Source organism: Toxorhynchites rutilus, chromosome 3, assembly GCF_029784135.1.
Source record: "Toxorhynchites rutilus septentrionalis strain SRP chromosome 3, ASM2978413v1, whole genome shotgun sequence".
Classification (NCBI taxonomy): Eukaryota; Metazoa; Arthropoda; class Insecta; order Diptera; family Culicidae; genus Toxorhynchites; species Toxorhynchites rutilus.
In genome coordinates, this window is record NC_073746.1 from 38,371,387 (window position 1) to 38,399,278 (window position 27,892).

A 27,892-nucleotide genomic window follows, 5' to 3' on the forward strand; every position below is an offset into this window, starting at 1 on the left:
CTGCCATGAGAGAAAATCATGTGCTTTTCTGACAGTAAATTGTACAGGAAATTGTTAAGAATTGGTGAAAGTCCACGATTATGAAGCTTCTCTGAGAGAATTTCCATGGAAACTGAATCAAATGCCCCTTTGATATCGAGAAAAACGGAAGCCATTTGTTCTTTGCGAGCAAATGCGATTTAGATTTCAGAAGATAGCAGCGCGAGACAATCATTTGTCCCTCTACCTCGACGGAAGCCAAACTGCGTATTTGACAGCAAATTGTTCGTTTCGACCCACTTGTCCAAACGAAGTAGAATCATTTTCTCTAACAATTTACGAATACAGGGTAACATTGCAATCGACCTATACGAGTTGTGATCGCAAGCCGGCTTGTTGGGTTTCCGTATGGCTATCACTCTCACTTGTCTCCAGTCATGCGGGACAATATTCAGCTCCAGAAACTTGTTGAACAAGTTCAGCAAACGCTGTTTTGCCAAGTCGGGAAGATTCTTCAACAAGTTGAATTTAATCTTGTCCGACCCCGGAGCTGAATTGTTACATGAGAGAAGGGCAATTGAGAATTCCACAATCGAAAAATTCTCATAATCGCATTGAAGTGGAATGTCGCGTACGACGTTTTGTGCAGAAACGGTGTCGGGGCAAACCTGCCTTGCAAAGTTAAAAATCCAACGGTCAGAGTATTCCTCACTTTCGTTTGTATGGTTCCAGCCACGCATTTTCCTAGCCGTATTCCAAAGAGTGCTCATAGCGGTCTCCCTTGACAAACCATTGACGAACTTCCGCCAATATCCACGCATTTTTGCTTTAATCAAACCTTTTAGTTTGGCTTCTAGAGCTTGTTACTTTAGAAACCATTCCACTAATCCAGTTTTCCTGAATTTTTTGAAAGCGGATGATTTTTCAAGGTAGACCTTTGAACACTCCTTGTCCCACCAAAGTGATGAAGGACGACGTCGGAAAGTGGTAGCCGGTACACGTTTCTTTTGAGCTTGAAGTGCGCTTTCGTAAATCAAACTCGATATAAAGTTATACTCTTCGAGTGGAGGAAGTTCATGCATTGAAACAATTGCTTCAGATATTATTTCCGCAAATATTCTCCAGTCAATATTCTTCGTGAGGTCATACGAAATATTGACTGACTCACGAGAGCTTGATTCATTAGCGATCGATAAAATTATTGGTAGGTGATCACTACCGTGGGGATCTTGGATTACCTTCCACATGCAATCCAGGGATAACGAAGAAGAGCATAGAGATATGTGCCCGTGCAGAACATATGATAGATATCAGACAGACCCCTCCCCTTTTCTCCCCTTAGAGAGGGGGAGAAATGTCTATTCACCATAGAAACGTTTCGTGCCCCCTAAAATCTTATATTGGTGAGATTAATCACCATTCTTCTGCCATCATCACTCGTTTGTAGCACTGGTGGGGTGAACAAACAATATCCAACAATCAAACAAAACGGTTAACCCTCAGTTATCTGTAATCGTTCTGTTTTTTTTTTGGATACTGAATAACAAAAGGGCTACGAATTTTATTTAGTAAGGCGCCCGAATTTTATATTTTACAATCATATGGTGTTAAACGGCCCAGCAGAAGTTGTTTCTCTCGGAGACTATTAAGCTCAGAGAAACAGCTTGTATGAATGAGAGATTCCATCAATCTATTCACTTCATGCCCACCAGCGAAGAGAAGTAACCGTTCCTCCGGTGAGCGTGTTCTCCCAGTATTCGTACATTAATTCTCCACTCCGCTCTCTTTTTTTTCCTATATTCTCTGAGCACATAATATAGACGCCAAATGTGAAGACATATTTTCGTTTTGAAGACATTTGCAGACATCATCCCTCACATATAGGAGAAGTGTGTAATACGCACCCCCTAAGCGAGAATGGATTTATCTTACCCGTGATCTTAAAATGTAAGATTACAACTACGTCAGTACGTAGATTAGTAAACCCTCAGTCATCTGTAATCGCTCTGTATTTTAGATACTGAATAACAAAAGCGCTACGAATTTTATTTTGAAAGGCGCCCAAATTCTAAATTTCCAATCATACGGTGTTAAATGGCCCAGCAGAAGTATAATATGCCCATAAGTTGTTTCTCTCAGAAACTATAAAGCTCAGAGAAACAGCTTGTATGAATGAGAGATTCCATCAATCTATTCCCTTCATGCCCACCAGCGAAGAGAAGAAACCGTTTCTCCGGTGAGCGTGTTCTCCCAGTATTCGTGTATTGATTCTTCAGTCTGCGCTCTTGTTTTCCTGCATTCTCTGAGCACATAATATAGATGCCAAATGTGAAGACATGTTTTCGTTTTGAAGACATTTAACTTTGTGAAAACATACTGAGGTCATTTCACAGTATGTGAAATCAATTGTTTGTGTGATTTATCGAACATGATTTAGATGTATCGTGATGGTTTGTTCAATTTTGTTCATTATGATTACATTTGAAGACATTTATTCGTGTCATGCAAAAATATTTGAAAAAATCATCTGGCATCCCTCACATCCAAGATATTTCTCGAAAGCTAGCATATTGCCCCGATCGAGGGTATGCCATACTGCCCGATGGTAAGCTGATGCGGAAAATATCAAATTAAGAAGGAAAGAAGGAAATGAATCCTTTCTTACCATTTTCTTCATCTGAGATATTCACTGGAAACTGGACTCAATAAATATGACCCACAGTTATCGCCTCTGAATCGGTTTCAAGCAACAAAAACCTTATAGAAATGATGTAGATAATTACATCGAAAATCGCTTCCAAAGAAATTTTTTTTCTTATTTTTCTAAAGCATGTTACAAATGTAAAACTTGCAAGGTGGGATTCTATCATTGACTAGTACGATTGCCTTTATCCATTGCGATTCTATTCTTGCTAGTTTACGAGAAAATCAGGCGGGTCAAATTGCCCGGTAGGCGCGTTTTAGACACATCTCCTCTACAAGCTATTTCTCTCGTGAGAATATTATCCGGCCGAAAGCGAGAAAATTGCCCCGATCGAGGGTATGCCGTATTGCCCGATTGTAAGCTGATGCGGGAAATATCAAATTGAGAAGGAAATGAATCCTTTCTTACCGTTTTCTTCATCTGAGATATCCACTGGGAACTCGACTCAATAAATATGACTCACAGTTATCGCCTCTGAATCGGTTGCAAGCAACAAAAACCTTATAGAAATGATGTAGATAATTACATCGAAAATCGCATCCAAAGAAAATTTTTCTTGTTTTTTTAAAGCATGTTACAAATGTAAAACTTGCATGGTACGATTCTATCATTGACTAGCACGATTGCCTATAACCATTGTATTTCTATTCTTGTTGGTTTGTGAAAAAATCAGACGGGTCAAATTGCCCGGCAGGCGCGTTTTAGACACATCGTTGGCCGTTGGCCGAAAATTATAGGAGAAAATTCGTTCCACTGCGTTTTCTTTTCCCTCCGCCACCATTACACAACCGATTAGTTTCGGAACTGTTGTCGTTCTGCGGAAGGGTATGCATAGTATAATTTGTGGATTATTTATTTGTTAATGATGTTTTTGAGAGCGTTGGAGACATAATTTTGCTAAGAGGTATTGGAAAACTAATTGGATATTCACTAAGTTCAGTGTTTCAATGACCCTCTAGACAGCGAGCAATAAACAGTACATGTTAATGCTGAGGTTCGGAGTCAATTTGAAAATTCGATTGCTCCGCTACTTTAATAATGGTTTAGCATTTAGTTTGTTTACTTCACATCTGCACTATGTGGAAAAAGGAATAAGGAGTGAAATAATTAACTATACATTTACTTTTCGGAGCGCTTATAACTCGATAATTTCTCGACAGATTGTGAACATGTTCGAATATTGAATAGTTGCAAAATTTAAAAAATTACTTTCCAAATTTCGCTCCTTTTTTGAGCCGTTTACTCATGTTGTTGAATAAATTTCATTTTAAAGTACTGTAATGTACTCGATACTGAAATCTTTAATAGGGTCTGAGAAGTTTGAAGAAGAAACATTAGATTAATAGTACAGCTAAAAGTTAGGGTTACCATAATAAAATCTCTGTTTGTGTACTAAAAAAAATATTTCATCTTAGTATTATTCCTTAATATTTGTTGATATCCGTATATAAATGGTTCGAATCTTAGCAAAATGATTCGGCGTAATCACGTAGCGCTAGTAAGCATATACACTAGGGTGCCAATGAAAATGGTCATCTCGAATTTCAAAAAGTTACTCCATAAAAAATGTTCACCACCTCGAAAAAAAAACCTCATGCAAAATATCAACTCAATCGCACTTAAGGAAAAGTAGCGCAAAGCGGTCAAAGTGTGAGTTTTTTTGAAAATCGAAAAATCACCCAAGAAAGGATTGAATGAAATCGTTGTTTTAAAAAAAATTGATGCCAAATGTCCTAAAATTGCATGAAACGTCGAGATCTACTGTCATTTTGAATAAAAATTTTGTCAAATATCGACGCTCCGGGATTTTTTTCCTAAACACGGGTAAATCTCGACGTGTCATGCAATTTTAAGACATTTGGCATCAAGAAAAAAATTAAAACCCGAATTTTCGGCGATTTTGTTGTTTTCAACGTCTGCGACACTAGTACATGAAGTCCAATTAAGCCCATAATTTGGCATTGGGTATATTATTTGCATTGGGTGCAAATTTTGATGCAAGTTCCGAACGAAAAATCGAAATAACCATTATTCGTTGGCTCCCAAAACCGAACGTTTTGCCTCGTATTCAAGCAAAAAATTAAGTCCCAGAATGTCGATTTTTGAAAAAAAAATATTTTTCGACGTTTCATGCAATTTTACGACATTTGGCATAAAACTTTTTTTTTTGGGAGCCCCGATTTCATATACTTTACTCAAACTTTGACCGCTTTACGAGGAAAGTTTTCCGCCAAAGATGGGAGATATAATAATATGGACGTGTTAATTAATTCGTAAATTAACATTACGTTATTTTTTATACAAAAAGGACTTGTCCTAATCCTAGTGAGTCTAAAACTCGACTGAGGCCTAATTCTCTGAACGTGGAGCTGGAAGAATGCTACGCGGTTGGAGTTCTGTTATCTGGCATATGCATGGCCTTCTTTAGTTCATGAGTGGTTCGTCCGCTGCATGCTGGGTATACTTATTTTTTTTGCCGACCCCTTTATAAGGCCATGGCAACTACGAATCGACTCCAACTTCAGAGAACATAAGCCTTACATGAGAAAGAACACATATTTACCATTGATAAAAAATAAACTATTGAAACAGTATGTGTCAATATATTTGCCACTGTCAGTTGAGCTTGAGCTTGAGCTTGGGTAGACTATACAATTCGTAGTTGCTCTCCGTGATTGACCTGAACCAACCAAATTACACAAAGAACACACAGAATTACAGAATGACAGAATGATTCTCGTTGTGCAATTTTCGGTGATTCGAGCTTTAAATGGTCAATAACGACGCCGGCCACGTCCTTACAGTCACCAGGGGAAGGGAAGGAATGTTAATATAATACTCGCCGCCCGAAGGCCAGAAGGGTCACCTCTATAGGGTGGTTCCCTAGCGTTTATCATGGAAGGGATAGTTGTTAGTGGGAATGGTTAAGAAAAATCAGGATTCACTGCATTACTGTAAAAGAGAGTTAACTCGACTGAAAATTTTTCAGTTCGGCCTGCAAAAACGAAATTATTTGGAAGAGTACAGCATAATGCATAGACGTGAGTATGAGCTTCCCCATCTCACATTCCAATAAGATTAATGGGTTTCCAAGTGGGCGCGCTACATACGAATGATTTCAATAACCTGTTTTCGAAGCTATCATTAAGCTATTGAAACAATTTTTCGAGTCAATAAATAGCAATCATATAACTCTTGGACATTTTATCTTTTGTATGAAATGATTATCATACTGTTCCGTTGATCTGAAGCAGAATGAATCACGCTTAAAGAAGGAATGGATTTTTTCTTGAAATTTACTCAGCAAAAATAATGCCCTTTCCCAACAATTTAGAACGACAAACGGTAAACAGTTTCATCAAAGTGATTTGTTCGATATGAGGAAATATTCACTACATCATGTCATGTATTTCATATTCTTCACTATCAAATCCATATCCGTGGCACCTATCGGTATCGAATTTATATCGATACCATGATTTTCGCTGAATGCTCCTTTCAGTTCGGCTTGTAAAACACTTTTCAGAACTCTCATCCATCAAAAAAAGCCCTGAAAAGAGCCGTTGATTACATGCTAAGCTAATATAGCACGCTCTCCTCGGATACGATGGGCCAGCTGGATGTCTTTCGGCATGATGTGACGCGTTTTGCATGGATAGCACACAAATTGGTATCTTCGAATAGGCTTCTGCAGCATCATAACCACGGAACTTCGGAAGCCCAAGTCGGTTTTGAAGTCCTGAGCAATTCCACGAACCAAATGCTTCAAAGGTAGCTTGCGGATCAGCAATTCGGTCGACTTCTGATAGCGACGAATTTCACGCAATGTTCCCAATAGATAGCGATGTGACTTCTTCACACTTCCTGCGGCTGATGCGCTTTTCCGAGCTGCTTTCGTGGTGCATTACCACCGAAAGACTAACGAAAGAAAAGTTTGTTACAAGCCGAACTGAAAGGAGCATTTAGCGAAAATCGTGGTGTCGATAAAAATTCGATACCGATAGGTGCCATGGATATGGATTTGATAGTGAAGAATATGAAATACATGACATGATGTAGTGAATATTTCCCTATATCGAAGAAATCACTTTGATGAAACTACATTATAAAATTATTTGCGTACGAATGCCGCAATCGATAGCCGACTCTAATTTGCGCTAGGTAATTTCCTCGGAGGACTCGATTCCTCCTATGAGCATTAATAATCTCTTTCTGGAAAAACGAAGTGGTATGAATCACATTATTCGAAAGATAAAATGAAGAAGTTTTCTGCCAATTTCCTTCAACCTCCAAACATCTCCTTCTCCCGTTTGTCGTTTTTGCGTTCGCTAATCCTTTCTCACAACACCCATTTCTCGATTGAGAAATTAACATACATCGTTTGCCAGTGCACGTAGACCGGGAATTCCTAAAGATTTATTGCACCTCAGATAAATTGCCGAAAGACGTGGTCTTACGTTGATCGCACTTGATTGAAAAATCCAAAACGAAATGTATTTGGTCGCAGCATTATATGAGTAGAAAGCGATTATTTGCTCGAAAATGAATTGATTTTCGCGATGTGAAATATTTTCCGTTTTTCATGTTATGCATCCAATATTGGATACGAAAATTTTCTACTGATGGGGAAAAATAATATTCAGAAGCTTTCCTGTTAACACGTTCGACGCCCAACGCGACGTTTTTGAGTTTCTTGCAGAGCCAACTTGCGATTAAATTATAAAATGCAGATCAAACTTAGTTTATAGATAACTTTTACATGATCTAGCAATGTTTGTTTTAAATTGAAGACGAATTGATGACAATAACACATGCCAAAGTCATAGTATAGGGGTTCTGCAAAAAACTGCAGTACAAACCATCCGTACTATAGATTAATAAAAAGTATAGTATAAACAGTATAATATTATGGTTATGATTTTATTATTTTTCCTCATATCCTATAGTTACATTTAGGTGCCTATTCTATCAAATACCTTTTAAAAATCCTACTCAATTCGAGCGAGGAAAGTGTCACCCATATCTAGGTGACGGGGCGTCGAAAGTGTTAATTGCGATTGATTGAAAAATCACAAAACCAAATGTATTTAGTTGCAGTGTTATATGGATAAAAAACATTAAAATAAACTCTTTCGCATGAATGTATTTTTCAATTCCCAGGGGAACTGGCAGATTATTTTTCAGCAACTATGATAGCAACGAAAGTTCCGCGCGTATATGTGTGTGTGTGTGTGGTGGCTGCTCCGATGTTTCAAGCGGAACCGTGGCATCACTCTCCTCTTGATGGATTCCCTTCTGGCCTTAGATGCACAAACAGGCTCTTGGTGACACCGTTCATCAACGCTTTCATGATAAACGTAGTTAGCTTCATCACAACAGCGACAACATGCTCCAATCGCTGTTCAATTATAACTGAGTGGGTTTACGAGCGGCGCTCGCTTATATACCGATTGGTGATTTCAATAGCCTGTTTTGAAATCAATTTTAAGGCTTTTGAAACGAGTTTTTGGATGAAAAAGTAACATGTATATAACGCGTAGACATTTTATCTTTCGAATGAAGTGTTTATCATACCATTACGTTCAGTTGTTTAAGAGCTATTAACGCTCAAAATCTCGGTCTCCGGCGTAACGCTTTCGTTTTCGAAACTTTGATTTTACACCCCGGTATTGAAATGAAAGACGTAGTCCTACGTCAAAAACTTATTTCACTAGTTTGAGTCCAATTTCCTTTTTGCAAAACATTTAGATTAGATCTTTCGGACTGCTTAAGAAACAATCTTCCTCGCAAATCACAAACGCTACGTGAGAAAAAAAATCCATAATCTATAATTCTTATTGCGCCTTTGGTTATGCAAAAATCAGAACAATGTTTTTAGTGAAGCGAGCAGGGCTCGGCAAAGTCACATCCAACTGAGGATAATCAGGGGACTGTAAAGATTTCGAATTCGATTCTCTCCCATATATCACGTATGCATGTATCGATGTTTGAGTTCACGTTGGGTCAGCAATGGAGCTGTCCATTAAAGATGTAGCAAATTTTTTGCATTAGGAAACAAGTTTTCGTTTTACTTGGTATGGACGTTAAAATAAGATTGTGTACAATGAGATTCATGTCAGGGGGAGTAGAAGTGGTGGATTGAAGTCAGATTGAACGAAGTGACAGAATTGTATTTATTCGTCATGTCAATAAGAATAACCATATGCTAGAATAGTTCATCATTCATCCTCGCTCTTAATGCCAGTCAATTCATTTCTAATCAATTTATGTTATGTTGACGGCGAATGCCGAAGTAGTCATAGTCAAAGCAAAGCAACTAAGAAGAGAGTCGATTTTCATTTTTCATCTGCGAAGATGTTGGGCCCTGATAACGAAAAATAATGTTTTTTATATAGACTTACACAGCAAAAATTGGAAATTTGATTTTTTCATCAAATATTCCATTTATTTTATTGACAAAAAATGCATAATCTTACACAGTAGATCCTAAATAGAACGTTCCCAGTAAAAAACTTATCAACTTATTGCATTTTCAACGAATTTAAATAACAAATATTCTGCCGGCGCTCTAAAAATCGAGGTTTTGACATAAAAATTACTCCCAATTAATATCGCATGTTTTTAGAAGCCCTAAAAAAATTGGAGTATTCCCAAATACCTTCAGAAGTTTTTAGTTAAGCAAAATATTGAGACAATATTCCAAGTGTATCGAAAAAAAATGTATTCTGGTTGGTAATATTGTTGCTACGGCCTTATAAAGAATTAAGTTTCCTCATTATCAGGAAAGCATGGAAAAGTTCATTCGCTCATTTCTCCACACCTAATTATAAATCACTCTTGTATCTGCTTGGAATATTCATGGCGAAAAGAATGCGGCAAGCAATCTTGAGATTGCACGATGAATCATTTTACACTCCCCGACCATCTTCATTCAGGAGTGATAGTGAACATAACAAAACAAAGAGTGGAAAACAACATTCAATGAATGAATACTCCTTTGGAAAGATCGCACGAAACAAAATAACGAGTGAGTCAAGATAGACTGAATCTGCGTGTATGTATGATTGTATTTCCTCTTGTACTCTTTTCCTTGTCAGCATCCAGGTGCACATGAATCCCTTCTCGCTCACCAATAACTTGCGTTAATATGGTCTTTTGCGTTGGCTTAAATCGTTTCATACTAGAAACAAAAAAAAATGTCATTGCAATAGTGCACAGGAAACAACTCGATTTCAACTATCTACCTATATTTTACTGCCGCGATCGAGGCTCAATGATTGCTATTTGAGTGAAAAACGATTGATTTTACAGAAACACTCGCTGGCCCAAGCAAAAGTTTCATAACGTCATTCCGAGAGGCAAATGAGGGAATGCAATAAAATCTGAGAACAGATGAGCGGAATCGAGACAGTATTTTTCCGTTCTAATCGAGAATGAACTTTGCGAAGAGGATAGGTGAATGTTTTCTGTCTCAAATAAAGTGAGGCATAAACGGAGAATAGAAGGGTAAGTTTTATCTGTGAATGAGTGTTGTTGAACGAATTTCGATGCAATTTTGCCCATACCTGTTATCAGGTTATAACTATATGTATCATGTTCGGCCATCGTGAATTTTCGTAATTATTGAAATAATCTGTTTGTCTTTAGTTGTTGTATCATAATAGAATTAGTTGTAATAGAATTAGTTGTAATTACAAATACAACCATATCAATGTTGTTGCCGACGGCCAGTGCGGTGTCAATGGACCAAAGGTTGGTAGTTGGTTATAAAGTACAGGCATTTTGTGTCATTTTCGACACCGTTTCCTGGCACCAAATTTTGAAGACGAATTGTATATACGTAGTCATACTTCACTGCATTCGACCGTCCCTTTGACGGCAGTATACAATCTGTATAATAGATGAACATTTGCAAGGAAACAAGATGAACGGAAGTGTGAATGTACGAGTAAGTGACAACAACTAGAAGGCTCTCTCCGGGGCTATTTTTCATATAATTCGTGTGCATATTTATGTAACAATCCCACTGCAATAAGTTTGCAGCAATGGTTTTTTTTATCCCATTTATTTATTTAAGGCTCATTAGCATTTTAGCTGTAACAGAGCCGAATTTTAATCGTGTACATGTCACATGGTTATCATATATCTAAAATTAGCACATTACACAGTTGCCATTCGCCAGTATTCCTTCTATACCATTACATATGGTACATTCACACAGTAGCCATTTAGGCGTAAGAGTATTCTTTCTGTTCTTCCATTATCCAGTTGGACCACCAGACAGCGGAGACAGTTGAATGATCATTGTTGAGTTATTTATAGAACAGCAGCCCGATGTGTCTTGCAGAGCAGAGCAGTTGTATGGATGAATCAATCTTATTTCGACCGTGGATCGATCTCCATCGCTGATGATTGTTGCGTGGACGTAGCTATTCTGTAACAACACAAAGATGGTCAATGAAGGTCCTAAGTTTTGAACTCACGATCGATCGCTTACTAAGCGAACGCGCAACCAATGTGGCTACGGAGACCCCCAACAGCAGCAATGGTTGTAAAACATTGAAAATTTTGTAGAAGATACACTCCATGATTAACATATCTTGAGCATCGATTGCACACCAGCATAAAGTTATGAAATAAATTATTTCTAGGAATTGCTAATTTATTACAGCTTCTTCTATCTTGATGACGCTAACGTTCCATGGGGGAATATGTATCGCTTGGTACATTCTTATCAGAAGTTGCTGAATAACAACTAATTATGCTGTGCAAGTTCAAGAACACGCGTGTGCCAGTACAAGTCGAAAACCACTCATTTGTTACAGCTGGTAAAGGAAAATTCCTTTGATACGTTCCAAATTCTCATATCTATTCAACATTCTTAACTGACAACACATGTAGAGCACTAATCACTCACTCCGAAACCACATGAAATAGAGAACAACTTATATTACATAATGATAAATACCTTTTCAGTGTTTCGCCTGATTAAACATTCCACTGCGTGTCCCTGATGAACCGGAGATGTGCTCCGAAAAACCACGCGCCGTAGCTTCTTCCGTTATGTGCCTCTCCTGGCCATCATCGTTATCGCAGCATCATCAGTATCATCAGCGTGAACGTCAGTATAAAAGTTAAAAAAGGAGAGAAAAAATGCTCCGCTTCTAACTTTCGGTGATGAAAATTCACGTCACGTGATCATTACACCCCCGCACTACATGCACCGTTCCTGAATCTGTCCCCATTGTGATTCAGAAATCAAAGCCCAGAAACACCACAGTATTACATAAACACACTTTCTTGTGACGGCAAAAAAATGAGTCAAACTTCTAAATTTGATTTGTCAACTTTGGGATCAATCCCCATAGCATTGCCATTTTGTCACGATCGAGAGCACGACGCTAAATCACTATGCCCACAACCACCCACTGACGTCAATCAGTAGAGGTGGTGCACTTCTTCGACAAATAGGAAGCAAAAAGACGGATAGACACACCTAATGAAACCGTATCGTTATCAACGGAAAATTTTCCACCCATCACCAATTACCGAATTTTGTTGTTATCGTCGTCGGTGTTGTTGTTGTTGTTGTCGTTACTGCTAGCGCTACCGGACCGGAACGAACAACTGTTTTCACACCCTGCGCACGGTTTTCCTACACGCAGATTACACCGCCACTACTTATACAGCTTAATCACCTCCACCGTTTGCCACTGGCACTTCACTCCCCCGCACTCACTGCTGCCGACCACGATGGTTTGACGTTTTCCGCGTCTGGTCTTATCGGATGTTTTTCATGTGAGCGAAGAACAGTAGCAGCAGCAGCACCTCTAGCTTTGGACCGGCCCTCGTTTATCTCGGTCACACTAACCGTCCGGGTTTTCTCGGTCTTCCTCACGTCCGTCCAGCGCGCGGTCTATTAGATTATTTGTTTCTGTATGGGGAAAAAAGAAAATTTATTACACAGGAGCTATGGGTATCGAGCGTATGAGAGTTTTATTACTATGAGGTTGATCGAAAAATGCATCGCTAAAGTTACTATATTAGATACCAAGAGTCGAGTGCAATATTCATAACATGTTTTTTGGGGCCAACACGGGAAAAAATGGGTGTGGTTGGAATTACGTAACACAACGGGTTTCGTTAAGCTTCACATACGGTGTGCGGATCAGAGCAAAAAAAAACAATCTTCCAGGACGCGCTGCGTCCTGGCATCGATTCTTAAGCCGATTTGTGCCCCAAGGCTTTACCTAGTCACTGAAGGCAGAAGCCCTCTTATCGAAATAGGTAGAAGAAATCAGAAAACCGAACCGTAGATTCGTAAATAAACCGATAAAATGATAGCATCAGTAAACAAAGGATTATTTTATCGCTGAAAGTCAGCGAAACGATGGGTAGCATAAATCGAACAAAATGCCAAAAATCGTGCTTCACTATGTTTTCTCTGCAGACGGGCTCTTCTAACAAAACACGTTTTTCCTACGAACCAATCTTCATAAATGCTAGGCTTGGCAGACCTTAACTTCTTTCTTCCCAGAATGAAGTAAATTGAATGCGTAGAAATCGGGTTATGTTTTCTCGTCATTGAAATCAATTATTCAGTATCTTGCGAAAACTTATTCCCCTGATTGATACCAATTCACATTGATACAGTATTATTGCTGAACGAATGTGGTAATTGTTGGTAAAACTCTGAGAGAGAAAATAAAAGGAAATAAAAAGCCTCATTTTTATATTCCTTAAGGTGAAGGTGGAAGCTAGCCATTGTAGTAGTATAGGTAAACCCACGTGTAAAAATGGGGTAATAGTGTTTGTGAGAGAAGAGCAAAGCACATGTAAATAGATCAATTCACTTATCAGACTGTGTGGCGCTTCATTGACACGAGTCTTTGAATACATTTGAAAAAAAAATAACAATTCAATACAGAAGTTAGATGTATGAACAAAATGTTCCGATGAACAATTGCAAACATAAATATATATAGAAGGTGAATTTGCATATGGAGTAAAATTCTGATTATACGCGAGCGTAACATGAGCAAATTTATAACACATGCGAATTGGGGCTCTTTTGATATTAACAAGTTCTTCCGCATAGTAACTCGATACTGATAATTCCTTAATATTTTCCTCCGTTGGTCGTATTGTTTTCACATATTCACGTTGGAGAGCCTTAACCCTTCTCTTCGTTGGCCGAGACATTTTGATTGAATGTAATACTTTTCCGTTTACTATTTTTGGAAGCATAGGCAGCCGTTGCAGTGTTCCGAGCTCTGCAATACAATTTTCTCAACCAATGTTCAAGTTGCCAAAATTTACATTATAGACCCATTAAACGTAAAAATAATAATTGTATTGATATCAACACAATTATATTTAATTGATTTCCAGGACATGAAACGCTATGACTCAGGTATAACATTTTATTGAGTGGTTTTTATGTGGTTTTCAAATGATGTTGCCTGGCATCAGTGTCGAAAAAATAATGATGTTTTCACCAATACAAACAAAACAATTGCGGAAAATTGACAAATAAAAAGTTAACTTTCAGAACACTAGCTCGAGTTTTACGACGTTTTCCACTATACATTGCGACGGCAGATGAAAATTTTATATTTGGTGAGTAATCGATTAGATTTTGATTACTATTACTTGGTGGGAAGTGTGTGCGAACGATCATTTTCTTCACACTGTTTCGCAAATTTTGCGGAACAGTGTGAAGAAAATGATCGTTTTCACACACTTCCCGTCAAGTAATATCAATCAAAATCTAATCTATTATAGGAGAAGTGGGTAATACGCTCCCCCTAAGCGAGAATGGATTTATCTTGACCGTGCTCTTAAAATTTAAGGTAACAACTACGTCAGTACTTAGATTAGTTAACCCTCAGTCATCTGTAAGCGTTCTGTATTTTAGATACTGAATAACAAAAGTGCTACGAATTTTATTTTGTAAGGCGCCCAAATTCTAAATTTCCAATCATACGATGCTAAATGGCCCAGCAGAAGTATAATATGCCCATGAGTTGTTTCTCTCAGAGACTATAAAGCTCAGAGAAACAGCTTATATGAATGAGAGATTCCATCAATCTATTCCCTTCATGCCCACCAGCGAAGAGAAGAAACCGTTTCTCCGGTGAGCGTGTTCTCCCAGTATTCGTGCGTTAATTCTCCAGTCCGCGCTCTTGTTTTCCTGCATTCTCTGAGCACATAATATAGTTGCCAGATGTGAAGACATGTTTTCGTTTTGAAGACATTTAATTTTGTAAAGACAATTAATGTTTGTGAAAACATACTGGGGTCATTTCCAAGTATGGAAAAACAATTGTTTGTGTGATTTATCGAACATCATGTTCGAAATATAGTGATGGTTTGCTCATTTTTGTTCATTATGATTACATTGGAAGACATTTATTCGTGCCATGCAGAGATATTTGAAAAAATCATCTGGCATCCCTCACATACAAGCTATTTCTCTCGTGAGAATGCTTACGGCCGAAAGCGAGCAAATTGCCCCGATCAAGGGTATGCCATACTGCCCGATGGTAAGCTGATGCGGAAAATGTCAAATTGAGAAGGAAATGAATCCTTTCTTACCACTTTCTTCATCTGAGATATTCACTGGAAACTCGACTCAATAAATATGACCCACAGTTATCGCCTCTGAATCGGTTTCAAGCAACAAAAACCTTATAGAAATGGTGCAGAAAATTACATCGAAAATCGCTTCCAAAGAAAATATTTTTTCTTATTTTTTTAAAGCATGTTACAAATGTAAAACTTACATGGTAGGATTCTATCATTGACTAGCACAATTGCCTATATCCATTGCATTTATATTCTTGCTGGTTTACGAGAAAATCAGGCGGGTCAAATTGCCCGGCCGGCGCGTTTTAGAAATTTTCATCTACCGTCGCAATGTATAGTAGAAAACGTTGGAAAACTTGAGCTAGTGCTCTGAAGGTTAAATCTTCAGTTTTGAAATTTCCGCAATGGTTTTGTTTGTATTGGTAAACCATCGTTATTTTCTCGACACTGATGCCAGACAACATCATCGAAACAGCTATAAAAACCACTCAATAAAATGTTATTCCTGAGTCATAGCGTTTCATGTCACGAAAATCTATAAAATAAAATTGTGTTGATATCAATACAATTATTATTGTTGCGTTTAATGGGTCTATAATGTAAATTTGAGCAACTTTAACATTGGTTAAGAAAATTGTATTGCAGAGCTCGGAACTCTGCCACGGCTGCCTCTGCTGCCAACAATAGTGAACGGAAAAGTATTACATTCAATCAAAATGCCTCGGCCAACGAAGAGAAGGGTCAAAGTTCTCCAACGTGGATATGTGAAAAAAATACGACCAACGAAGGAAAATATTAAGGAATTATCAACATCGAACTGTTGATACCAAAAGAGCCACAATTCGCATGTGTTATAAATTTGCTCATGTTACGCTCGCGTATGATCAGAATTTTACTTCATATGCAAATACACCTTCAAGGGGAGATGGTGGTGAGACGGACATGTTAAAGAAAACTTCAATTATATCTTTGGAAACAAATGTTTTCAAAAATTTAAAAGCTGTTTCTTACAGTTCAATATATTGGTTTTCGGAATAACTGGCCAAATGTTTTATGAACATGTGTTTTTCCATGTTTTTTTACTGAAATTAAAACAAGCCGAAAAGTACAACATTTTTATAGGTGCGGGTATAATGGACATGTAGTGTGGGGGGGGGGGGGATATGGACAGGTTCATAATACATGAAGCGTAGAGGTTTATCGCTCGCGAGAGGAATAATTTCACTCTCTCCCAGTGTTTGTGCGTCCAATAACTGAAATAGAACTAAAAGAGAAAGCAATATAAAAAAGAGTTTAATCCCTTCTTCCTTTCACTTTCCATCATGCATTGGATGTGATTATGGATATGACTGACCATTTCAACCCCCCCAGTGCAATTTTTTCAATAATTTAAATTTACCACTTACGAATGAATTATGTGCTCCCGTGGCCGAGTGGTTAGCGTCAAACATAACATGCCGGGGGTTCGGGTTCGATTCCCGTTCTGGTCGGGGAAATTTTTCGTCAAAGAAATTTCCTCTGACTTGCACTGTGGTCACGCGTATTCTAGAGCTTGCCACTCAGAATGCATTCAAGGCGTGTTATTTGGCATAGAAATCTCAACTAAGTTCTAATGAAAATGACGCAAGTAATACTACGTTGAGACGGCGGAGTTCCTCTAAGAACGTTAGTGCCATATAAGAAGAAGACTTACGAATGAATTTACTTTTCCGTACATAGCTCTGTATTTCTCTGTCAACTCACAAATCGAAATATAACCATCAGCGAATTCAATTTCGCAATTGAACCACTCAAAATGCTTAATATCGATGCCGCAAAAGTTACATCCACACGCGGAATCATGTTCGATTTTCGGTTTTTGTTTCTCTATTCCACTTTTGATCAGTATTCATTGTCATAGGATGGTTTAAATATTATACAATAGCATATAGAAGGGTTTCCCATCAACAGAAATTTGAAATTCATAATGCAACTATACAAATCAACCACCTATCCATCATACCCCCACTGCCCGTCTTACCCGCGGCTCCCCTATATATATTTATATTTGCAATTGTTCATCGGAACACATCGTTCACACAATTTACTTCAGTATTGAATTGTTTTTTTTTCGAATGTATTCTAAGACTCGTGTCAATGGAGCGCCACACAGTCTGATAAGTGAATTGTTCTGTTTACGTACAAAAATCAAAACAAACTGTGTGATTTGCTCTTCTCTCACAAACACTAGTACCCCATGAAAACACGTGCTTTTACCTATACTACTACAATGGCTTCCTCCCACCTTCACCTTAAGTTGTTTCACTAACCCACTTCGATAAACAAAAGATAAATTGAGATTCTGGATATACAGTGACTCAAATCCGTAATCGTACTCTATCATGCAGATCTCTTTTCCCTTTTTTTGAAAGTCGAAAACAAGCTTTCGGAACATTCAATTTAGATAAAATTATAGTGTCATATGAGAGTTAAAAGGTATGCTATCTGTTTTCAGAATAATGGTTTTTATTTCTCCAAAAATGGCGAATGTATGTGCTAATGTATGAAAATTGACCAAACTCATAATCGTACGCTGGTTGAAATCTCTACTCGATTTCGAAGTTGGTCAATTTCCTTATTTCATCATTATTATGGTATCCCTTGTTCATTGCAAGTATCTTTAGCTGTCTTTAGCTTTATCTACGAGTTGTTTGGTGTATTCAGAAGGTATATTTATCAATATTTTCATTAAGTGGTTTTTTAAATCGTTATTTTTAGGAATTTAATGTTTTCTAAATTTCCTACACAAATAACTTCCTTAGTTTTTTACTGGGACTGTTGTCGGAAGATTGTGGAGGAATATTAATAACTTTTGAGTAATTGTAATGTAACCATGTGCGAACTTCATATGTCTTGAGCTCTGGGTCATTGTCTTGGCAAAACTTGAATACTCAATCCTATCCCATTGTCTCCACTTTGCTTCATATTTTCCTTCAGGATGATCGAGTAAACATTCTGACTAGGATTGGGCGATCTTTAGAAAAAGATCGATCTTTGCTGAATCGATCTTTGAAAAATCGAATGCCAATGTGAATATTTACTTGTTTTATATAAGTATTGTCTTTTTCTAATACATGAAATAAACATTTCACATTTCCATTCAAACATCAAAGGCATTTCAGTTTGATTCTCAGAATGTAAGTCACAAAAAACTTGAAAGCCTAGAAAAATGTATTTTCCACAAGATTCATCTTGAACCGTTAAGGAATTATTTAATCAAATAAATTATATGAAATTATCATCAGAGTTCAGCAACTGATGTTCATCCAGAACTCTGCTGACAATAATCCCGTTGAATTCAATCGTATCATACGCCTGGCATTTAGTTGAAATCTTGCTAGTAATCTCTGTTCTAGAGAAGAACGCTTCAGCTGGACCTGATGTCACCATCCCATCTCATCACAATTTTCACTGTCAGTCTTGTGAATGTGATGCTGTAAATATAACTTGTGGCCACTTGTTTTGTAATGACCAAACTTACATAACTGTTTCTCCTGAATTTACGACCACTAATTTGACAACCTTGCAAAGGATTCAATGTTTATGAAATTTGTGGATTTTTGTGAGAGTAAATTTGTTTTTGTTCACAAAAAAAAAACAAATTTACAAAAAAAAAATCTACGGTCAAAAAGATTGGAAAAATAGCAAAGAAAAGATCGATTTTCTCAATTTTATTTGGAGTAGGAAGAATCAATCCGTAATCAATCGTAAATCGGAGAGAAAAAGACAGATTTTCTAAATATCGATCTTGGATAGCTCAATCCTATTCATTATCACTAATTTGACATCCCCGAATGCTATCCAAATGTTGACATTATGTTCATAAAATTTGTCAGGTGGTGAGATTAAAATCGATGTACATTGAAAAAAACTCTAAGATCGAAAAGATCGATCTTTACGATTTTTTCGGGTACAAAGAATCGATCCAAAAAATCGGAAATCGAAATGGAAAAGATCGATCTTCTGAAAATCGATCCAAGATCGCCCAATCCTAATTCTGACCCAATGAAAACCAAATTCCTCAACACGCACACTCATATGATCCCTCCACCACCACCATGTTTGAACATTGCTTTTAGATTTTTTTTACGTTTATACGAAACTCCATACGAAACGATAACCATAGGAGTCAAAAATATCAAATTAGGACCCATCTATGGAAATAACATCTTATCAGTAATACATTGATGTGTTTCATGCTGTTTGGAATAATCAAATTGAAGTTACTGATATTTTTTTACTAAGAAACGGTTTGTCACTCTGTGCTCGGGCATTCAAGCTGCGCTTCCTAGACACATTACAATCTTTTTGTTTGCTCAATTTGGTTTTTATCGATGGTGTAATGGATCAGAATGTTTACTTGAACATCCTAAAGGTGTAGGATGTAGCAAAGTGTGAAGAAAATGAGATGGAATCGAGGATTCAAGTTTTGCCAAGACAATGACCCAGAGCTCAAGACATATGAAGTTCGCACATGGTTACATTACAATTACTCAAAAGTGATTGATATTTCTCCACAATCTTCCGACATCAATCCCTGTAAAAAACTTAGGAGGTTATCTGTGTAGGAAATTTAGAAACCATTAAATTTCTAAAAACAACGATTTTAAAAACCACTTAATGAAAAAATTGATAAATATACCTTCTGAATACACCAAACAACTCGTAGATAAAACTAAAGACAGCTAAAGATACTTGCAATGAACAAGGGATACCATAATAATGATGGAACTAGGAAATTGACCAACGCCTTCGAAATCGAGTCGAGATTTCAACCAGCGTACGATTATGAGTTTGAGTCATTTTTCGTACATTACACACACATTCGCCATTTTCAGAAAAATAAAAACCATTATTCTGGAAACAGATAGCAAACCTTTCAACTCTCATATGAAACTGTGATTTTATCTAAATAGACGGTTCCGAAAGCTTGTTTTCGATTTTCAAAAGAAGGGAAAAGAGATCTGCATGATGGAGTACGATTATGAATTTGAGTGACTATAGATGGTTTATAGGCAAACCTGTTTTTGTGCGGGGGAAAGGAACCACACACAAAAACCGTACTAAACTCAACCAGCAGCTTTAAAAAATAGTGTTCGCTACAAAAAATAGTGTTCGCTCAGTTTTTATGCGGTGGATAGGAACCGTATAACAAAAATCCTTAAGAAAATAACCTAAATCCTAATGATTCTATTGGTGCTCAACATTCGATTTCCTTTATTCTGCTCACTTGCGCTGCTCACTTGCGCTGATCATATAATCAACTCTTTGCTCCTTTCAATATGCTCCTACTGAAACCTTAAAACAAACAAAAAAACATGAGAATGGGTTTTAGCTAACACAGTCCATATGTAGAGCGATTCAATACATATCAAAGATAGAAAAAAAATGACCGATGATTGAATATTTATCAAATACCGCACAAAACAAATCGCAAGAGATTTTTGATGCATTTTCATCAAAAATTCGCATAAAAAACCGCACAAAAACAGGTTTTACTGTATTTAATAATTGATGAAATATGAATACTGGCGATTATCCTCTCGTAGTATATTGGCAGCACTGCATTATTAAGCCATCATCTAGTTTAACAAAGAAGGCGATCTATACAAATTAGCGATTACGGATGTACATTTGTCAATGTTCGATTTTTGAATGCAAGGTACGTTTATGAGAAGGTATCCTGGACTCGAAGTGTGTCCGACACGATTTACTTATACACTCTCAACTATGACATCTTAGCTTTGACGGAAAGCAGCGATCGCAAAGCAATTCATAACAAGTGTTTTTTTTTTGTTGCGAATATTACGTGTTTTGCTACATTTTACTTGAAAATATGTCAATAATACGTGAGATAGAGGAGTTAGTGAACCATTAAATTTAAAATAACGGAACTAGTACCCAGGATGTGTTGTTTCTGTGTTGCTTTTTGAAGTGGTCTTTTTACGGCGGCCCGACTGCGAAGGAATATATTTATAAAATATTTCTATTTTCAGATAACTCTATGGCTCGATGTGTGGCACCCGGATGCGTGAGTGTTTAGCCATTGATACCCTGGCTCGAGTCCAACTCGAATTATGAAAACATATCCCACAAATTATCATTCCATCGATCCCCAAGGGATGTCAATATTTGGAAGAAATGACTTCGATTCTTTGGACTGGACCTAAACAGCAATACTAAACACATGTACATTTGCTCGCTTCACTTCAGTCCAGATTGTTTCTTTCATATCGATGACTTGGAAGTACAATATCGTCGAAAACTGATACAAACAGGTAAATTTGAACAAATCCATATTGTAGTTACAATTACTACACAAAAATGTTTATTTTTAGCTGTTCCTACTGTCAGAAAGGCCAACGATTCTCATGCCTCGGGAAATCAAAACGGACGGCTCGCCGAAAGGTCTTGATTGACATCAAGCGAGAGTAAAAAATCATAAATCATCCTTACCATCCGCGAAGTTGGTCCAGTTTTCTAATGGGACGAAACATGACTATCCCGAATGGGATATTCCGTCAAATGAAATCGGGAGCAGCACTATCAACATCTCTAATGAAAAACCTAGTGATTCTGCTAGTTCTGAAAGCTTAATTCAAGCACTGCAGTAGGAGGTATCGAAGAGCTACAGAGAGCTTCAGGAAGCTAAACTCTGAATTACCGAACCACAATTTTCCCTAGGTGTAAATAGATGTAAATAGATTATCTTTACGCAGCAATGAATAAACATATACATTTAGCTAAAATACAAAAGAAATAAACTTATTTAAACAAATTCAATATACCGATCCATGATACTCGCAAAGCTAACACGTCACAGCCTCACTGTTACTGATGCACTAGTCAGTCCAGACTACCTTTTCATAAACGTACCCTGTTTTGAATGAAAATTTTTGCTTCCTGTTATTTGATTAAGGCAGTATTCTAGTCTAGAAATTTGAAAAAAAAAAACAATTTTTTTTCCTTCATATTTCTGTACTTCAGAATTCAAGAATATAGTCTAGAAAGTACTTATCGAAAATCCTATTGTTCACCGAGTTAGAGCCATTCTAATGAAGTGGTATCTAACCTGGTACGGCCATAACAATGAACTTCTAACGCGTTTTTCTCGAAACTAGTTTTTCAAACTGGCGTACACGATATCTCAAGTTCTACTGAACCGATTCATGTCGAATTTATATGTATATAATTTGCATGCATCTCTCTATCGCATGAACCTCTAAAAATAATATTTGTCAATTTCATTCTTTTTGAAAAATCGGGAAACGTAAGAAAAATCGTTTTAAACAGCATTTTACTTTTCTAAAGTAAAGTTCTTTTCTTTCACGAATGAAGTGATATCTAACCTGGTACAGTCATAACAATGAACTTCAAACGTGTTTTTCTCGAAACTATTTTTTTCAAACTGGCGTACACGATATCTCAAGTTCTACTGAACCGATTCATGTCAAATTTATATGGACACAATCTGCAGGCATCTCTATTTCGCATGAATCTCTAAAAAATAATATTTTTCAAATTTTACTATTTTTAAAAAATCGGGAAAATTACACTTAACAAAATTAACTATGAAAATAACTTAATTAAATTAGTGCCGATTAATACTTTGGAATGAATTTTTAACATAACACCTAACTATAACACCTGCAAAATTCAGGTCAAAAAATGAAATGTAGGAAATTATTCAAATTTTCATAAAAAAAAACTTAAGTTTAAACAAAATATATTTAAAAAATTAAAATTCATTTCTCTCAAAAACCTATTTTTTTTAATTCTCAAAAAATAGATATATATGAATAGCCTTTACAATTTCCAACAAGTCAATAATACATCGAAAGCTGTCCATCTTTCGATGTATGGATACACTTCTACAGAAAAAAAGTTTTTCTAGCAACAACTTTTTCATCTTTTCTTTGAAAAAATTACAACAAATACTATTTTTGTTTAAAGTCATGGTAACGATATAATGTATTCGACAAAGTTTTAGATCTCATTAAAATTTGAACTTTCGTCGGAGACATCTACTTATATATATTTCATAGTTTCTGGAGTATAACGCATTTTTGTATGCGTAACGTAACATTTTTGTGTGTAAATTCTCGCGATTGACATGCTCTAAATAAAAAAAATTTAGCAGTGAATCACGATAATTTATAGGTAAAAAAGGTTACGAGTGAAACATTAATAGTAATTTTTCAAAAAAAAAACATGAAAAAGTTGTTGTCCAAAAAACTTTTTTTCTATAAAAGAGCCCATCTTCCGATGTTTATATTTAGATTATGGCGTTGTTTTTTTTTCAACTCTCTCGTGTACCGTGGTTATGTGTGTATGCGTGGTAGCTTGCTTTTTAGAGCATGTTTTTTAAAGCAGTGGTATTAAGGATGGAATCCACTAACCACTAATTCTGCCAGCAAAATGATCCAACTGTATCGAGAAACATCAACATCCCAGCTAAGTACTATTAACAATTTGTTATTTTTATAACCGATCCGAAATGCAATCCGCTTCAAGTCTCTCGGTGTTGTGTGCGAGAGAAAGTGTCAGTCAGTAGAAGACTGCGGTGATGGCGGGTGCGGCTGCGTGTGGGAGTGTGGCATTACGAGTGCGCGATCGTGGAGGATGACCAGCAAACATGTGATTGTATTGGTGTGGTTGCCTTGCTTCCCAGAACGGACTCGTTTGCTTCGGAAGACCAAGGTAGTTTGATTCTTTTCGTCGGTTGACGTACAGTCGAGTTTTTGTGAGAGGATTGGATCGGAGAGCATATTTTGATTGTGCGATAGCTGACGGATGGAGGCAGGCTGTTTTGTTTGTTCGAGGCAGACGATTTCGGTCACGGCAAGGCGGAGCGGACGGTGTAGCCACGCCGGTGCAGTTCTATGTCGTTGTTTACTTCTCGCAGTTGCGTGAGATTTGTGCAGCCGCATTTTCGCGCGAAGTTGCATTCAATCTAAACGACATTCTAGAGTTTTAGAAGATCCAATAGTTTTAGAGGTTTTTATATATCTAATATTGTCTTCGTGGTAAAGAGCGCATTGACGTCAACGTAACATCGATCTAGACGTTGACTTTGATGTGTATGTACAAGCGGCCATAAGATTTCCATGCAAGAATATTCAATGTAGTGTGCGTTTCGACCATGAGAATGTTACGGAGGTCGAGAGAAAAGTTTGAATTAACTTACATTTGTCTCTTTTGCTCACCCATGTTTTTTCTTGGGATTAGTAGTTCACCTTGAATATCAGTGAGTTCTTCTTGTATGTATCTCCTTTTCGGTTTTTTTTTTTTGAATAGAGGATTGACGTTGCTTTTCCTTCAATTATGTCATTCTAACCCTTACTACAAGAACAATGATTTCGTTAATAATTGCTCGAATGATTACTTGAGAAATTGTTAGTTTTTATTACAAATCCAAATCGCAGGTATCAAGTTTTCCTTTTCGAGGTTCAAATATAAATTGCAAGACTAGGTTCAAGATGCTAGAGTCCCAATTCGGAAAACTTCCGTGATTTCCGTGTATTACAATGGAAGAGCATGACGTGCGACTAGGCACAAGTATTAAGTCCGATCCGAGTCTGATAAGACCTTATCAGGTGACCCTTCAATATATTCAATCTTCAAATGCATTTGATTTTCGAGTTTTTGCTCCGTTGAACAGAGGAGACTTTTCAGGTTACCGTTCAGCTGCTACCAAATGCATTTGAGTCTGATAAGACCTTATCAGGTGACCCTTCAATATATTCAATCTTCAAATGCATTTGATTTTCGAGTTTTTGCTCCGTTGAACAGAGGAGACTTTTCAGGTTACCGTTCAGCTGCTACCAAATGCATTTGATGTTCGAGTTTTCGTTTCAACGAGTAATTGGGTCCACGCTTACAAAATTAATTCACTTACCAGAGTTATGATCCTTTTGCAGAGACCTTTTCAGGTCACCCTTTAATATCTTCACGGCTACGAAATGCATTTGGTTTTCAAGTTTTCGTTTCGTCAAGTGATCTCTAGTTTGCGTTAGCATAATCACATCACTTACCACAGTGAATCCTGATTCTTACCCCTTCCCACTAACAAACTATCCCTTCCATGATAAACGCTAGGAACCCTTCTGGCCTTCGGGCGGCGAATATCATACTAACATTCCTACCCTTCCCATGGTGACTGTAAGGACGTGGCCGGCGTCGTTATTGATCATTGAAAGCTCGAATCACCGAAAATTGCACAACGAGAATGATTTGCTAGTCCCAAGCGTCATTCTGTGTGTTCTTTGTGCAATTTGGTTGGTTCAGGTCAATCACGGAGAGCAACTACGAATTGTACAGTCTACCCAAGCTCAAGCTCAAGCTCATCTTCCGATGTTTATATTTATTTTTCTAGAATTAAAAAAAAACATGTTTTCGAGAAAAATGAATTTTAATTTTCAAAATATTTTTTCATGAGTTATTTTTCTCAAAAATTTGTTCGATATGTTTCAATAAAAACATAAATAATTTCCTACATTTCATTCTTTGACTAAAATTTTGTAGGGGTGATAGATTTTTTGTGAGAATCTTTTTTTGAAATTGTGTGTTTTTTTTTCAAATTTTTTTTTTAGAAAAATCTTAATTGAAAAACTATAAGATCTACAATATCTACAAAATCTATAAGAACACACAAAAATTATTGTGATTTACATGTCCTGAAAACTATTCTCTATTTAGTAGCATGTCAAGAACATGTCAAACGCAAGAATTTACTCACACAAATGTTACAAGTAGGACATTATTTTTTTCAGAAGTCTTCATACAAAAATGCCTTATATTTCATATTTTAATAATATCTAAACTTTGTGAAATACATTATATCGCTATCATTACTTTAAACAAAATCAGGATTAGTTGTATTTTTTTCAAAGAAAACATGAAAAAGTTGTTGTTAGAAAAACTTTTTCCCAGTAAAAGTGCCCATCTTCCGATGTATGGATGACTTGTTGGAAATTGTAATTGTATATAGTTTTTTTTTTAGAAAATGTTAAATTCATTTTTCAGCGAAAATAAAAAAAAATGTTGGCATTTTTCTACGAAAATTTAAACAATTTCCTACATTTCATCCTTTGGCCAGAATTTTGTAGGTATCATAGTTTTTGATTTTTTTTTTTTTTTTGTTAAAAACCAAGAAAAAAAAATGTTGACCCTTTTGAAAAAAGTATTCTAATTATTTTCTGAATAATTCAAGTATGCAAAGTTGCTTAAATGACCCATATCTTTACAACCACAACGTTTCACTCCTACCTGAGATGGTGCTGCTAACTCCTAAGGCTAAGGTTACTTTGGATAGGATTACGCACAAAAATTCGATTGTACGAAAAGAAACAAACAATTTTGTTCAATAGAAGCTGACGAACTCGAACGAAGCAAGGGGGAAGCAATGTAGCCACACCAATACAACTCAATGTGGTTATTTACTTTCGCTACTGCATACAATTCGTACGACCACTTTTCTGCATCCAGTGTCACCGCCGCCTAAGACGATATAGGGGAAGTCCGGGCAAGACACCCCTGTTAAGCAAAACAGGATGAAACATGTATTTTTACTACAGATTTCAACGTTTCTTCACATCCACAACGTAGCCACGTTTGTTTTCTCTGTAATGAAATGAGCGATCAACGATCACGTTTAGGCAAAACAACAGAAATAAGGAGAATTCTAAACGCATCTATATTACACCATTCTTAAAAAAGCGAGGTAAGATGCCCATATGCGTGTCTAAAACGCACCACAACAAAGAGTCAAAATGTCAAACGATATCGAAGCATTTATTTTAGATAACTCTTGATTCGCTGCTTATACCCTCCGTTTCCGTAACGTTTCTACCAGTTATAAGCATCATATGATCTCGAATTTTCGAGACATTTTTGTTATCAAACGCCGAAAACGCTAAAGAACTTTGAATCCAATATATTTGTTTACAAGCGTATCAATATGTGCCGCTGTTCATAAATATATTGCTACGTGCCGCTATTCACAAATGTGCTGCCAGACTTTTGGCCTTCGTATTTATGAGTTTTTATTCTGATTCTAAGGTTTGCATTATTCTTAATCATGGATGGATTTTAGTAGTCAGAAACATTGGAATGATTTTCTTCGTTCTGGTTATTATCACATAATACAAGAAAAGATATTTGAAAATGATTTTAGAAACCATCTGAACCATCTGGGTATAAAACAATTGCAGAAAATATCTGAGTGAATTGGTAACACTGGAACTAACTAACTCTCTTTATTAATTTCCATACTGGAGCGATGTGCCCCATTATGAGATGGATTATAAAATTGCATTTTGATATAAGAAATGATTTTTTAACATTTTTTTATTCAAACTCAATTGATAGCTCTGGTAACATTTAAAAATGTATTGGAGTTTGCAAAATTGAAATAAGTTTCTTAATGCTTCAAAAGTCTTATGACAGAAGCGGTCAAAGTTGCATGAAATCATGCAGTTTTTGATATATCATTATTTTATAAAGATAGACGTGGTTTTTGGTGCTAAAATACATTTGATTGTATTTATAATGAAAAAAGGAAGTTATAAGCACAGAAAAATT

The 27,892-nt window shown here is 36.7% G+C and overlaps 1 protein-coding gene across 8 annotated transcripts in view; it reads right to left on the reverse strand.

Annotated features, from left to right (window-relative positions):
• The window catches only part of LOC129780249 (transient receptor potential-gamma protein), a 313,946-nt gene that overhangs the window by 283,244 nt on the left and 2,810 nt on the right, over positions 1 to 27,892 (reverse strand). For 5 of the 8 annotated variants that reach the window (XM_055788307.1, XM_055788306.1, XM_055788309.1 and 2 more), the window contains exon 2: positions 12,233 to 12,617. The gene's annotated coding sequence lies outside the window, so the exon portion shown is untranslated. The other 3 variants (XM_055788305.1, XM_055788304.1, XM_055788303.1) reach the window with 2 other exon arrangements.